The sequence below is a fragment of the Terrapene carolina genome, unplaced genomic scaffold (genome assembly GCF_002925995.2).
Source record: "Terrapene carolina triunguis isolate 2854851 unplaced genomic scaffold, T_m_triunguis-2.0 Scaffold66, whole genome shotgun sequence".
Taxonomy (NCBI): Eukaryota; Metazoa; Chordata; order Testudines; family Emydidae; genus Terrapene; species Terrapene triunguis.
Window position 1 is genome coordinate 96,965,315 of NW_020664417.1, and position 15,972 is coordinate 96,981,286.

Below are 15,972 nucleotides of genomic sequence, written 5' to 3' on the forward strand. Positions count from 1 at the left end.
CTGCAGCTAGCCACCATGGGAGATCACCTACTAGACTAGATGGACTTTGGGTCAGCCCCACTCTGACAATTCCTGGGTTCCTATGAAGAATTATTGTAACTAACAAACACGGTTCCCTTTAGAATAGAAGTGGGGCATACAAAATCTCACTGCCAAACTTTGGAGAAGTCCGGAGGCAGGATTTTACAATCTGCTGCTTTTCAGTTATGCAACGTTTGAACAGGTTTTAGGCACCCCAAGAACAACCACCCTGGAATAAAACTGCAGTCCCATAACCTCGATGCTACACTAATCGTCAATGAACAGTTTACAGAGTAAGGGGAAACGCTGTGGTTAAAAAGAAGACAGCCTGAAATGACTTGAAAGGGAGTAAATCCTATACTGAGTAACAATATATATACACAACTTGCAAGAGCAATATCATTCTATAGCTCTGGGATAATATACTAGGCACCAGTGCATCTTAGCGCCATGCAGGGAACAAGGGGAGGCGTGGCCCCTGGCTATGGAGTCACAGCCACAATTAGTCACAGGTGCAAAATTAGAAGGGGGCGGGGCATATAGGCTAATTAAGAGTCTGGCTAGGACAATAAACCCGCTCTTTACAGGGATTGGGTGGCCCAGGATATCTGTAGTGAGGTACTGAGACCTGGTCTACACAAACTTGCACTGGTGTAAACTAAAGGAGTGATTTTAAACTGATTTAACTAAACCGGTGGGAAAATCCTGGGTACACGCGCTGGCTGCCTGTGGGCTGATACAGCAGGAATTGAACCAAGGAGCCCAGCGGCTAAAGCTATGAGCTACTCCAACTTGAACTAAAGCCCCAAGCCTTGAAGGGTGGGGGCGGAAGCTGTAATAACTCCTGTGCTCTGGGGATTGGCCCACAGGAGGACCCATAAAACAAACAAATACACACCAGAGCAGCTTCCCAGAGGGCAGGTCTACACGGCAAACACTGCATCGACACAGCGGCAACAACGCAGCTGATGGGAGATGCTCTCCTGCCGGCACAGCACTGGCTACATGGTGGGGAGGGGGGGTTCACAGCCCTAAGCACTGTAGTTCTACCGAAGTAAGCGTGTCATGTAGACCTGGCCTGAGTTAGCTTAAACAGAATGGTTCACCGATTTAAGCGAGACTGAAATAAACCGTCCCGGGAAATAAGAGCGCCTAATGCAGGCGCTGCAGTCCAACTGGTGCAGCTCTCTTGTAGCTCAGCAGAGTCTTTCACCTATCGGACACGGACTCTAATCCTACCACTAACTCGAGATGGGCCTAAGTGGAGAAGTTTGGATTGTGATCTGAACTCCTACAGGTGCGAGGGGGTTTGGGACAGGTGCTCTTGATTAGCCCCCCCTGCTGGAGGTCTGTGCTGTGTGGTAGCCTGTGCAAAGTGCTATAGGAAACAGGCTGACAACCACCTCAGGGATGGGAATTGATATCTGAAAAGCCACCTTCCAAACAGGCTCTCTCATTGGCAGAGTCAGCAGAAGGGCCCAGGATGGACTGAACCATGGTGACTGAGTGCCCCTAGAGGAGGCCTCCCCCGGACAGTAGGGAAGCACCAGAAGCAGCGGCGTCAGAAGACTTGTTCAGCTGCTGGATGCAGCTACACATGTATCATGGACAAATGACCCAGTATGAATCTCGCTGAAATCAATGAGAGTCTTTGATCAGACTCATACAGAGGCCATCAGCTGGTCATTTTGGCACCTCTAACCACCACTACAGTCTCTCTTGCTAGGAGCGACATTAACTAAGCATAACCCTGAGCAGTACGTATTCCATCGTAATAATCCGAGATAAATAAACTGTTAAAAAAGACTCTTTCATCTTCTGCAGTGGATGCTAGTGGCATCAGGGCAGAAACCCAGTTTAAATAAATCGCCTGTTCCCCCATTTGCTTAGACATTTGGAGAGCCTGAAGTTCTAGCAACCCTTTAATTTACACAGTGATGGCAATCTGAAGGGTAAATAAAGTACGAAAGCAACACAGGGAGGGTGCAACGCCGTGAATTACAGGGTTGCCACAGGATGTCTTTATGCAATAATTCATGCAGTCATGCGGGCATAATTCAATTATCCCTTCCTAGACATTTAGCATAACAAGAGGAACGACGAGGCGCTAACACCGATGGCTCGTAGCTACCACTGCGTGACCAGATGTGGATCCTTCAGACAGGCTAGAGCGGTGACCCCGTATTACTGGGGTGAGTTATAATGTTGATACCAAACTGATTTTCCCAGCTAGTTCCCGTTCCAGTGATTTGTAATAACAGGTTTATGGACAAAGGTTATAGATAGTAAGTTCTTTGGGGTAGGGATCATCTTTTTGGTCGGTGTTTGTACAGCACCAAGCACAAAGGGGTCCTGGGCCATGACCGGGGCCCTTAAGGGCTACGATAAGATCACAACGTCAGCACCAGCAAACCGCCATCCTCACTGGCCTCTTCTACTGCAGCTGAGGACCCAGTTCTATAGGACCCTCCATGGAACTGCCTCTAGCTCCTCTGAGAGCTCGGATCCCATTCCGCCCTAGCAGCGTTGTTGTTATGGTAGGCGTCACCAGGTGGCGCTGTTACACAGTCTTCCGAGTTCTTTGGGGCTGGTCTACACTACAAGGTGAGGCTGGTTTAAACTACATTGCTCAGGCTGTGAACAATTTCACATCCGGTGCCACGCAGTGAAGCGGACATAAGCCCCAGTGTAGACGCTGCTAGGGCGAGAGAAGAATTCTTCCATTGACTTAGCTACTGCATCTCAGAGAGGTGGATTTATTACAATGATGGAAAACCCCTGCCATTGCTGAAGTGAGTGTCTATGCTACAGCAGCCCAGCTGTTTTTAGAGCCGTTGGTCCCCGGGTCAGTCTCCATGGATGACCCAGTCAGGGGCATCATATTAGGAAGAGATGTGTGGCTGGAAAACAAAGTGTTGCAGGGCACTCTTCAAAGCGTGGGGTTGCCGAGCCATTGACTGTGCTTTGATCTGGTACTGGCTTGCCGCACTTGGCATATCTGGGGGGCGGGGCAGGGCAAGCTCCTGATCTTAGGGTACCTATCTGGCCTCAATATGCCACTTGGAATAGCCTAAAGGCTGCTCTAAGTTGTGCTGGCTGCACACAGCAATGAAGGAGGATACCTGGGGCACAGGAGACTGGAAGAAGGGTGGTGGGGAGCTGGCACAGAATCCTCAGGTAGCTGGTTAAGCCAGAGCAGTGCAAATAGGCCATACAGGGGTCAAGAATCTAGCCCTGGGTGTTCGAGCTATAAAGGAGAACCAGGCCTGGAACAGGGGTTGGGTGAGGAGCAGAGAAGGCGACAGAGCCACTGCCCAGCAGAAAGAAGCTCTGCCTCTTGGCAGCAGCCGGAGTGGGAGCTGGAAGCAGAAGGGGAATCTTGGCCCAGCTTCATCTCAGAGGAAGTGGCGTTCTCCTCACGCCCTGAGGATTTAATGCTGACAGGAGGAGAGCAGCAATTGTGTGTGGGAGACAGCATGGGAGTGAGAGACAAATGTTTTCTAGTTCTGTTCATCACCGGCCTCAGCTTCTACCCCATTCCATGCACCTGACATCAAACACCTGGCAGCGTAACCCTCCCTTGCCCATACACAGCCCAGAATCGTTTTTACCAATGGGGGAGATGGGTGGACCACCCCCCGCCCTTCTGCCAACCCACTTTAACAAGAGAGAGACACACAACCAAGTCGGACTCATGAACCTAGCAGCAAATCTAGCTTTAAATAGATATTATCCCCTCTGTTTGTTATACCCACTGGGGCAATTTCTGATCTCAGTCCCAGCAGGGTCAGCCCAGAGCAACTCTAGTGACTCCCACTGAGTCACACCAGGTTTATGGAGGGGCAGGAAAGCAGGTAAGAACTCTGGGAACTACAAGGATTCACATCAGTTGAGGATTGTCCTACAGAGTTCACTCAGGGTACATCTACACTAAAAAACCCCAAACACATCTACTGCCACGCATCTCAGAGCCCAGGTTAATTGACGCCAGTTCACACTACAGGACTAAATATGGCCATGTAGACATTCCTGCTTAGGATGGAGGCTAAGCTCTGTGATACCCCGGGCCTGGTTTCAGATTCCTGGAACATCGACACTGCTATTTTTAGCCCTGTAGCATGAGCCCAAACCAGTTGACTCAGGCTCTGAGACTTGCTGCTCTGGGGTGTGTGTTCATTTTTTTTAAGTGTAGACGTACCCTCAGTCTGGTGTTGCCCCTAACCACCATCCTGTCCACACACAAAACCCTCTCACCTGAGTTTAGTGAGTTTGGCTTTAAAGCAGGGCTAGCTAGTGGGCTGGGGGTATAGGCTAAAGCTTGGTTGCTGCTTTCACTCAGGCTGGTAACCTGCCAACTTTGCAGCGAGGACACCGGCTAAAACCACTCAAGTGCTGAGTCCTCTGCTGTTTTCCCACAGTCCCTACCGGGCTGGGCTTCATTTGTAATGAAAGAGGGGCCAGGGCTCAGCCCTGGCAAATTAAGCACTGCTCTCCTGTGCCCAGAAGGCCAAACAAATTCTCTCACAATTCACTGGGAAAGAATCATAGAGCGGCTTAGCTTACTCCAGCACAAAGAACCACTGGATGTGCCCCCAGCAGCCAAGGAATCATAGATATGTAGGGCTGGAAGGGACCTCAAGAGGTCATCTAGTCCAGGCCCCTGAGCTGAGGCAGGACCAAATAAACCTAGATCATCCCTGCCAGGTGTTTATCCAACCTGTTCTTACAAACCTCCAATGATGGAGATTCCACAACCCTCCTAGGTAGCCAAAGTTCCAAAGTTTTACCTAATCTCTAACCTAAATCTCCCTTGCTGCACAGTAAGGCAATTACATCTGGTCCTACCTTCAATGGAATGGAGAACAATTGACCACCATCCTCTTTATAACAGCCTTTTATATATAGTTGAAGATGGTTATGTCCCTACTCAGCCTTCTCTTCTCTAGAAGACACATACCCAACTCTTTCAACCTTTCCTCATGGGTCGTGTTTTCCAAACTTCTTGTCATACTTGGGGCTTTCCTCTGGACTTGCTCCAGTTTGTTCATATCTTTCTTAGAGTGCAGTGCCCAGAACTGGACACAGTACTCCAGCTGAGGCCTCACCAATGCCACGTGGAGTGGGACAATTACCTCTTGTGTCTTACAGACGCCATTCCTGTTACTACACCTCAGGATGATATTAACCTTCTTCTTCTTTTTTTTTTTTTTTTTTGCAGCTGCATCACATTGTTGATTCATTCAATGTTCGACCAGTATAACCCCAAGATTCTTTTCAGCATTGCTACTCCCTAGCCAGTTATTCCTCATTTTGTAGTTGTGCATTTGATTTTCCTTCCTAAGTGTAGTATTTTGCACTTGTCTTTAAGTGAGATGAGACCCTATTTGTGGTAAGCACAGTCCCCGCCCCAAAGAACTTACCATATCCATAGAGAAGACATGTAATGGGTGGGAGAGGAAACAAAGAGAGGAAGTGATTGCCAAAGGTCACACCGCTGGGAACAGAACCCGGTCACCTGAGTACTAGCTCAGTGCCCTGAGCCACCCAGCCAAACTAAGAAAACACAGAGCACTTGAGAAATGCAACAAGCCAATCATAGCCAACACATGCCAAAATTACTGAGTTAGAGCAAGCCATTGGGAGGTTTGCTACACAGACCAGTGTGTGCTGCTGCTTCCTGGAACTTGTGCTTGTACAGACATATTCCTTCCTGACCCCTGCAGGCTGAAGCCTGAAGCTTAACATTTGATTATAGTAATTGTCTTAATACCGAGCTGCAAGCGTAGCTGCATTTCAATGGGTTGCTAAGTGATCACTGTATCTGCTGAGTCCCATTTCACCCTCATTTAGACCTGCACAATCCCACAGAGACCATGATAGGGAGGGGTCAATGTTCCTAGTCTTGAAGTAAGTTTGCCCTGGGATTTTTAAGGCTCACAAGAATGGAATCAGCAGACATTACCATCAAGGTAATGGGTTGCAGAAAAATTACTCCCCAAGCTTTAAAACGCTTGCAGGTCTTTCAGGAAGAGTCAATATAAATGTAGATATTTAGTGTCAGAGTACAAGGAGGTAACATGGTCTAGTGGTTAGAGTACAGCACTGGGAATTAGTACATGTGGATTCTAATCCTGGCTCTGACCTTGGTCTGTGTGACGCTGAGGTAAGGCATGTCACCGCTCTATGCCTCAGTTTCCCCAAGTGTAAAATAAGAATAGAATAAATAAGGCTGGTCAAAAGTTGAACACAGTTTTCTGGACAAATCCAGAAAATGTTCAGATTTTCCAACCTAAAGTTTAAATTTTCCAAGCGAAATGTTGATAGAAATGAAATAATTTTCTCACGATCCTTGAAGTTTTCCGCAGCGGGAAGCCTCTTTCCCCACCAGTTCTATTAAGCCCTGCCCCCTCGGTGCATCGTGACATGTCACCTGTTAATGCGTGGGAAGCTCTGAGCGTCTCAAAGGAAAGGGACATTTAAATATTAAGGGTTATTACTCACTGTTTCTATGAGAGGTAGACAGGACATCCAGAAATGCTGAACTCAGCTACCATCACGAGAGATGATAAAGGAAAAACTGGCAGATCCAGCCCCCAGAGGTGCACCAGCTGTGATGGGACGTTTTACTTTTCTGACTCATAGGAAACCGAGCAGTACACAATGCCATTTTCTCACCGGTTCTGCTGGGGCAGGAAACCAAACCCTTAGGAATACAACAGCCAGGGAGCTGCTGCAGCTGGGGATCCTTTAAGGTACAGGCCCCAGCTGTCAGCTATAAAAAGGAGGAAGAGGGCGGCTGTGGGAAAATGCTAGGATTGGATGGGAGCAGTACTGGTGTTATTTGTATTAGTCTAAGCCAAATCAGGGCCCCATGGCACTGTCTAGGCCCCCAAAGGCTTACAATTTAAGACATTGATCCTGCATGATGATAGGCTACAACAGGCCGGGGGGGGGGGTGAAGCAGTCCACACACAGGAATCAAAATGCAGAGGCAGACCCAGGAGAGGGGGAGTGGATTCGGCATAGGAGGTGAGTGACCATAGAGACGGTAGAGAGACACGGTGGGTAAGGTAGCATCTTTTACTGGACCAGCTTCTGTGGCTGAGACTGGAGGGACAGGATTTTGAGCCCCACAGAGCTCTTCCTGAGGTCTGGGGCAGCTCGTGTCTCTCACCCACAGAAGCTGGTTCAGTAGCACATGTTACCTCACCCACCTTGTCTCTCCAATGTCCTGGAACCAATATGCCTACAACACCCCTGCAGACACGGAGGTGGTAGGGCCAGCCCCTAAAAGCAATACACCTAACTCCCTTTGAAATCAATGTGAGTTAGGTGCCTGGCTCCTTGGAGGACCTGGACCATAGGTAATTCTCCCTTGGTGGTTGGTCCCTTTTCAGCTGATAGGTGCCCCCTGTTGTTGTAACATCGGTTGCTCTAACAGCTCCACTTGCCTGTTGTGATGGCTTTGTATTTTATTAGCGCTGCCCTTGCCTCCCTTCTTCCCTTGACTAATTTCTATTTTTAAATCAGTTTTAATAATTGCACCTCTACCTGTTTTGGCCTGGGGAGGGGTTGGGCTTTAAGAATAATTTTTCCTTGTAAAAGTGTGTAAAAATCACACAAACAAAAACTTCTCAGCCTCCCCCCACAGCAACAAAACCTCCCTCCCAGCCACTCGTGTTCTGCTAGAAGCAACATGTGCACGATTGTGAAAGGTCGCTAGTGATTCTGGGGGGCCCAACTTGAGACCTGTGGACAGGCCTGATTTTCATTGAGCAGTGAGCACCCACCTTCTGAAAACTAGGCCCCTTTAAGGTGTGTCAGGGTGAGCACCCAGATTGCTAGCTGCTTTAGAATCTCTTGCCCTAAAAGCTCACAAGAGCTCTTGATGGGATGACCAGGCCTGTGGGCTCAAGAAGACTGGCCCGCTCCCCTCACACCACTCCCAGATTCCTCTGTCTTGGGATGGTCTATTACAGGCTGGCCTCCTGGAAGTGCTGTTACATGATCTTACCCCGTGTCTCCCGGGGGCGGGAGGGGGGCACCTCACTCCCATTAGCAGGAGGGATGGAGGAAAGGGAGCGGGTGATTGCTTGTGTTTCCAGCGTAGCGCTCCTGAAGAGTGCCAGGAGACAGCAGCCATCTGTTTACCCACAGGATGGGTATAGCACAGGGCACCAGCCATGCCAGCTTATGACACATCACCCTGCCAACTGGTGCCAGCATTGACCTGGGGTTCCGTCTCCAGGGCCCACTTACTCCTTTGCCTCTCAGCTGAGCCTGTTGACAAGGGGGTTAACGAACGCTAATTGCAGTGGGTTGTTTCTGTCTGTGCGCTCTTGGCATCTATCCACTAGCACCTGGCCTGGGATGAAATCAGGGGGGGGGGGGGGGGGGGGGGGAAGAAGCTGATTCATTTTGTCACAAGTCCTAATTAGACCCAACATGCCGATGATTGGTATTTTTATTGGGATAAAAACACTAGAATGTTTAATACTCCACAAATGCACAACGCGGAGTTGCCCAGGAACGTGGTTCCACACACTCGCTGGATGCTCTAAAACCCCTCTGAACGAGACTGGGCACCTCTCCCTTCAGACGGGGATGAATGACATCATTAACTCAACACCGCCAGCATATTTGCTACCACGCTCTCGGGTGTTAGCATAAATACGGTGAGTGCTGTTATTACGCTAGACAGAACGCAATCAGTCTCCCGTTGTACACCTGGTTCGTTGTGCCCACATGTTGTCTTTCATTTCACACTTAGTCAGGGACTGTCTTTCCGCTAGATACATGTGGAGCCCCTAGCACAATGGGGCCCTGATTGGTCCCCTTAATAATAAATAGTTGCACTGCACAGGGATTGGTTGTGGCCTTTGTTCTCAAATACTTGTTTCCATTGTGATTATTTTTCACAGCACCCAGCCATCTGTGAGGCTCTATGCTCAGAGGCTCACAGATATTTAAGCTCCTAACTTCTACTGCAGCCCGTGGAAGCTTAATACTTTTGAGAATCTGGGCCTTTATAGTACAAGTGAAAAGACAAAGGTCCCTCTGAAGATGCATCCTTAACTCTAGGGCATCCCCTTCTGCCTGGGCACAGCACTGCAGCCTCTCACACAGCCCCGGTGGCCACTTTCTCAGCCATGCTGGCCAGTCCCTGCTGGTCTCTTCCCTGGATACTCTCACGGGGATTTCTGTAGCTGAGCCCTCTAGCAAAGTCACACACGCCTTTTGGGGTTCAGCTCTAAACCAAACGTCCTTCACCCCTCCTGGGCTTGAGTTCAATTGCTCCCCCTTCTCAGGGTACTAACCCCAGAGGCTTTTCCCTGATGGGAGCCCAAGCACTACTATTCCACTACTTATGAGCTTCTAGCTCATTCCCTGGTCCTCACAGGCCCTGGATCAGGGGTCCTCCCCGTCCTGAGGCCCTGCCACAGAAATTAGCATTGCTGTCTGGCCACAGCCAATTCAAAACCATCAAACCTCCCTCCAGGCCTATCCCAGGAAGAGGGAACTCCCCCTAACTCTTCCATCCTGGGTCTTGCCTCCCACCTGAGCTCCCTCGGCTTCCTATACAGCCTAGCTCTGCTTCCTCTGGTCAGTAGGCAATTAATCACCTCCCAGGTGCAGAGCATTACTAATTAGGTTCATTTTCTTGCCTTACAGGAGGTGGGGTTAAGGCCCATCACAGGCCTTGAGGTAGCTTTGCTCCACTAAGGTGGCCTAAAGGAGGCTTGTTTAGATGATCACAATGGTCCCTCCTGGCCTTGAAATCAACCTGTCCTAAAACCTGCATAGGCAGCCCTTGAACGGTTCCCTCTGTGTTGGGGGAATCCATGGGTAGCATAGAGCTGCTGCAGATGCTCTGTGGATGGGGGAAGGGGGCATGACCAGGGCTCCCTCATGCCCAGCTGCCAGAACACCCCCTTGGAGCCACCGTCAGTGGCTGGGCTTTTCAAAGGCTCCCAAATCCCACTGAAATTCAATCGTCTTTGGGCACCTAATTCTTCCATGCCCTGCTGAAAATCCCAGGCACTGGGGCCCAGATTTTTCCATGGATTTAGGCATTGCTGAGCTGAGTGGAGAAACACCTACGTGCTAGGTGGCCTGGCGCAAGTGTCCTGTTCAGGCCTGAGTTAGGGAACTCGGTGATGCCTCGGTTCCCTATCAAGGGTGGGGCCAGTTGAGCACCTAAGAAAGGGATTTTCAGAAGCCAGACAGCTGAGCAGGGAGCCGGGGTGCAATGCCAAGGAGAGGAGTGGGGAGAGTGCTTGGCTGAGGGGCCAGAGATAGGCATCTCCCCCTGCTCAAGATCCTCAGCCATAAACCCACTCCTGGAGATAGGCCCCTAAGCCAGGTCAGCTGTATTGGCTGAAACTCTCTATCTGCTGCGCTCACACACACTACTTCTGTCATGCTCACCCTGGACCCGCGGTTGTCTTTTAACAGGTGCCATGTCTCCTTTCCACCCTATGGGTGGCCTGTATTGGCCCTCCTGCTGCAGGCTCTGACAGTTATCAGGTTTCGGTGCGCTCGAAGCAGGCCTATGGGGTCGGGCTCCACTGAGGAGATAGACATTTCCCTGGGGGGCTTCAGTTTGAGCCAGGGCACAGAGCAGTTCATTAGCTGTGGGGTGGCTGCAGAACTCAGCCTGCTTTGAAAATGCCAACTGGTGGGAACTTAGGTGCCCGGGTTAGTCAGGCACCTACAGGCTTATGCAGTGCCTGAGCTGCGGCTTGGAAGAGATCAGCAGGGCCTATGTGGTGGATTTAGGTGCCTGACTCCCTTTAAAAATCTAGCCTTGGGTGTAAATTAGAGCAGCCTTCAGGCCAGTGGCTCAAATGCAAACCAGGCTCTGGCCAGCTCCAGCATCAGGAGAGGACAAAATGACTTAAAACCACCTTTGCACACTCAACCCCGTGCTGTGTCAAATATTCCTCAGCAACCGGCCAGGGTCTGGCTTGAGTTCCTTGCCCTGAAGAATTTACAACAGAGATTGAGAGGTGGCATAAGGTGACTATAGCAGCCAATGATGGGGAGGAAGGGTGAGCGTTAGAGTGGTGCATGATTGCAGCATTGTTATTGGTACTTCTTGTTTATCCCTGCTTTTGAAATTATATTTATTCTAGGTCTGGTCAGGAAATGTTTCTCCGACCCGGTGAAAAATTTAGACCAAAAAAAAAAAAAAAGTAACTAGTCTAGTTACTTTCCTACTGCCGCTCTGGATGCGCACGGGGTCTCTCGCGGCTTAACGTGAATCAGGGCAATTTGATTGTATTTATTCTGCCCCTTCCAGCTCTGCAGTTCGTTTTGGTTCGGAAGGGCCGGGGCTTACCCTTGACTGGAATAGTCCTGGTGTTGCTCTCATGGTGGAGATGGTTTTTACTCACTCTGTTCTGATTTGCCCTCCTGTTAATGATCATCATCACCAATTGGGACCAAACCGCAGGCTGCGCCAATGCCTCTGATCTGGATTCTCTGGAAAAACACAGCAGCCTCCAATGCTTAGAACTGCAAGTAGCAAAGTTGCCAGGAGCATCAGCAGCCATGGCATTCCAGAGTCCATGAGCCTGGCAGCCAGGCAGGCAAAAATGTTACTATGACAACCAGCAGCCGGTTCAGGTGTCACAAAGGGGTGAGGTGTGTGTGTGTGGGGGAACAGAACAGAGTAGACTTCTTCCCAAACCCCAAATTGCTTGGGCAGGAGATGGGAAGGAACAGGGCTGCCACAGCTTTGGCTTATTTGCTTCTCCTGCCACACTGGGAAGAAGGCAGCCAGAGAGCCTGAAATCTCCTCTGGCAAATGTCAAAGCTAAGCCGGGAATAGTCTTAAACAGCTTGTTTTGTTTGGCTAATCTAAGCAAGTGAGCTCACGTCTCCTGGAAGCCTAAAGAGATTATGTGACAGGAGCCAGCGCAGCTGGGCAGACGGTGCAATGCGAGCACCCTCCTCTTCCTCCACGCAAACACAGTCCCTGTTCGGTTACTGGAGAGAAGAACAAAGAGTGTCTGGGCTGAGCCTTACTGGGAAAATCCCACTGCTCCCTGGGATCATACGGTAACGTGTTGCCTCTCTATAGCACCTTCCAGCCCAGCCCAGCAGCTCAAAGGCTTTACCCAGCGCTAACCCTGCAGCCTCATGCTCCAGAGCGGGAGGAGCTAGACCCATTTCACAGAGGGGGCAAGTGAGGTACAAGGCCCTTAAGGGCACATAGCTCCCATTGACTTGTGCTCAGTGTGACAGAGATGGCCATTTCCTGCACTAGCCTTGAAAGACAGATATCCCATCTAAAGCATTGAAGTAACGTCCATTTTCTGTGGACATGGGTTTGCTGGAGCTGTTCACAAGGTGGGATTTCAAACCCCAACAATTCATCAACTGGCATTAGAACTAGTACAGTGTGAGAAGCATCCATGTGTCTGTGTCAATCGCTGTCATGATGTGTATGTCTTGCAGCAATCACGATCACAAAGGAGAACGTGTGATCTAGTGATTAGTGAACAGGCCAGGAAGGCAGAACCTCCGGGTTTAATTCCCACTCTCTGACTTGGGCAAGTCACTTAATGGCTATCTGGGTCAGCTTTTGGCACCTGTTAATAATACCAATCATGTTTTATATAGGGGGTTAACACTGCTTGCTCACCTCATCAGACTGTTGTGAGGAATCAAGCTTTGTAAAGTGCTGTGAGAACTTCCGATGAAAGGCACGAAAAGTAAAATGTGAATATAGCAGAGTGGTTGGAAAACATATTAATACTAAAAATCTATTTCTGAACATTACTTCTACCCTCGTTGAACAATGGTTTGAGTTATGCTCGAGCTGACAGTTGGAAACAGTGGCATGTTCACATCAGGTAAACTTCAATGGAGTTGCAACCACTTACACCAGATTGGAATGTGGTCCCAAAAGGGCTACCCTCTGAAGCACGTGTGTGCATAATTCCCCATTGATGTTAATAGTGTGGATGAAAGTGTATCAAAGGACTAGACCCCCAATGACAACTCAATGTTACATTAGCTTCTAATTGCAAAAATTCTGCATGCAAATATATGGAAACAGCCATAATGATTTTTCACATATAGAAACTAGATTTTGTTAACATGCATATTAGTGCATGCTAATTAGCTCCCTCTACTGCTCCTTCCATAAGCTTGAGGAAGGCTTATGCAACACGTGTTAAGCAGCTTATTTTGGGTTGGAAAGCAGAAATAAAAAAGCCAAGTTCCTAAATGCCTCAGACCAGCTCTTTATGAGCAGCGTGGATGTTGAGCAGCCTTAGACACTGTCTGCAGATGGTTATTAGATTGGCTGGAATTGTTGTATGCACACTCCCATTTTCATTGCTTCATACGCCTAGGATTGTGTATGGTGCCACTGCCTACAATAGCTCTATTCAAGAGGATCCTTTCCTCAACCTGCTCCCACCTCCCACCCCCAAAATAGTGAATCAGTAACTTTGGATGATTAAAGAGTCATCAAAATACCCAGAGGCGGGCCACTGCCTAGTATTTTTTTTAAAGTAAAAAAAAAAAAAAGAAATGGAAGTTTGTTTGTTTTACCATCAGCAAAAGCGTGTTGTGAAATCAGTGGTTTGCTGGGAAGCAATAGATCTTTCTGTAACCTTGCATTTACCCTCTAGAAGATTTCTCCCTTGTGCTTGTCCCCTGTTGCCATAGAGATAGTAGGCAAGAATGGGAGATATATGGCTGCCATCTTCTGGGCAAGTGGTGGATTGCCTGGTATTTTGGAAAAGTCCAAATGTCTGCCACCTGGAGCTGTTTAACACATACATCACAGGGCCATTTCAGCTATGCCAGAAGGGACCATTAGATCATCTACTTTGACCTCCTGAATAACACAGACTATAGAATTTGATCCACTTACTCCATCCATAGCCCCTGATTTGAAACTGAACAAAGTGTACTCTTGAATATTATTAATTCAAATGAACATTATCCCACAAACATCCTTAAAAACCACCTTCGTTTGTTAAGTGCCTCCCCCACGCCCCATCCTGGCCTGCTTCTTTGTCTCCTCCCCCTGCTAGGTCTCATCTATTTAGATTAAAAACTCTTTGGGGCAGGGACTATATGTTTGTACAGCGCCTAACACAATAGGGTCCCAATCCTGTTGGCCTCTAGCTACCACAGTATAAATGTCATATAACAATAATGTTGCGTTCCAAGCTAAGAGACATTCCAGTGCCATTATCACATATGATTGTGTCTAACGGCACCTCCTAAAGTACATAAAGAGACAACGCATGCCCTCAGGAACTTACAATCTAAGAGCCTGATCCTGCAAAGACTTAGGGAGGTGAAAAATATTCTTTACCCATTGTTGACTTCAGTGGAACTACTCGCAGGAGAATAGTTACTCAATATGCAAGCATCTGCAGGAGCGGGCCATTAATTAGACATGATGTAAGCAGCTGGAAGGGAAGGGAGATATGATGCATCATCATCAAGATTCTGCAGCTGCCCAGGTCAGAGAGGGTTAATACAAGGGATAATGTAGTAACAGGGCCAGCCTTATGGGTGGGTGACCACCCAGGGTGTCATGGTCAGTCCCCCAGCCCATACACCCAACAAGCCCAAGGCCCCGTTAGTCTCCAAGCTCTGGGCCCAGCGCTGGGGAGAGGCAGGGCTGGGAGCACCCCAGCTCAGGGCTCTTACCGTGCGCTGGGCTCCAGCTGCTACTCCTGGCTGGGTAGGGGAGGGCTGTGACTTCCTCTTTCCCTGCCCGGGTCACACCTGGGGCTGGGGCAGACCCACCTCTGGGAACCTCTCCCGGCTGCAGGCAGCTCTGCACCCGTCCCCAGACACAGGGGGAGGGGGTCACTGTACGGGGAGCTGCTCCCCATCTGCCCAAGGTGCCATTTTCCCTACGGCCCGGCCCTGTGTAGTAAAGAGGGAGGTATTCGCTCTTTTAAGTAAATGAATGGTTTAATGTCTCCTTTTGGATAGTTTCTGTGCCAGACTGGGTCTTACCAGGGAATTTGAAGGATGGGTGAAGGCCTTGCAGATCAGCACAGGAAAGGCCCGTTGGACGTGACATGGAGGAAAATGTTTGTGGAAGAAGAGGATGAATGAACCATGTGACAGATGTTAGTCACATCGCTTAATGCGCTAAACTAATGGCAGAGAATGAGGTAAGAGGGTTATGAGGGCAGTGCAGGATTCTGTATAGAATGGAGTAGAATCAAACAGGGTTTTAGGCTGGTATCACTGGCAGATCAGAGTGCACGGGGGCAACACAGACAAGTTCATTGGGGCAGGGCAGAGGTAAAAGCCAAGATAAATGTTGGCAGTTTTATAGAGACCGGAGAGCGATTATTATTCCTCAACGCTGCAACCAAGAACTACATCTTCTGTACAGATCGCAACATGCGGCGTAGAGGTCAGAGGTCCAGATGCAGCGTGGCCTGGCTGCTTGAATCAAGCTGGAGCACCTCCTGCTCAGAATTGTACCTCCATCTTAAAAATGAGAGCAGACATGGCCCACCTTGTACAACTGCGTGGGCTGAGTTTTAGGCACTCACCCTGCAAGGTATGGAGAAAACAGCATGGTTCTATATAGCAGCCGGTTCCATGAACAATGAGTGAAGGACTATGAAACGCAGAACAACCAACGGTAATAGATAAAATGACTAACTTTTAATAGGTTTATGCAAGGGAATCCCATGTTTGTACATTGCCTAATAAGATTCATGTCATTTATTCATCACCCTGACTCAAAGAATACATACCATTTTTCTCTACAAACACACTTTTAAGTCCCATTACACTGTACCAAATAAACCTAGTGGGAGACAACAGATTCAGCATTATTAAAAAATGGTGCCGCAGTGGTCAGATCGATGGAAATCCTTCTTTCCAAACAATGAATCCCCGAAGGTACAAAATGTCCAATGTCCAAGGTGTTTCTAAGCAGGAACACATTGA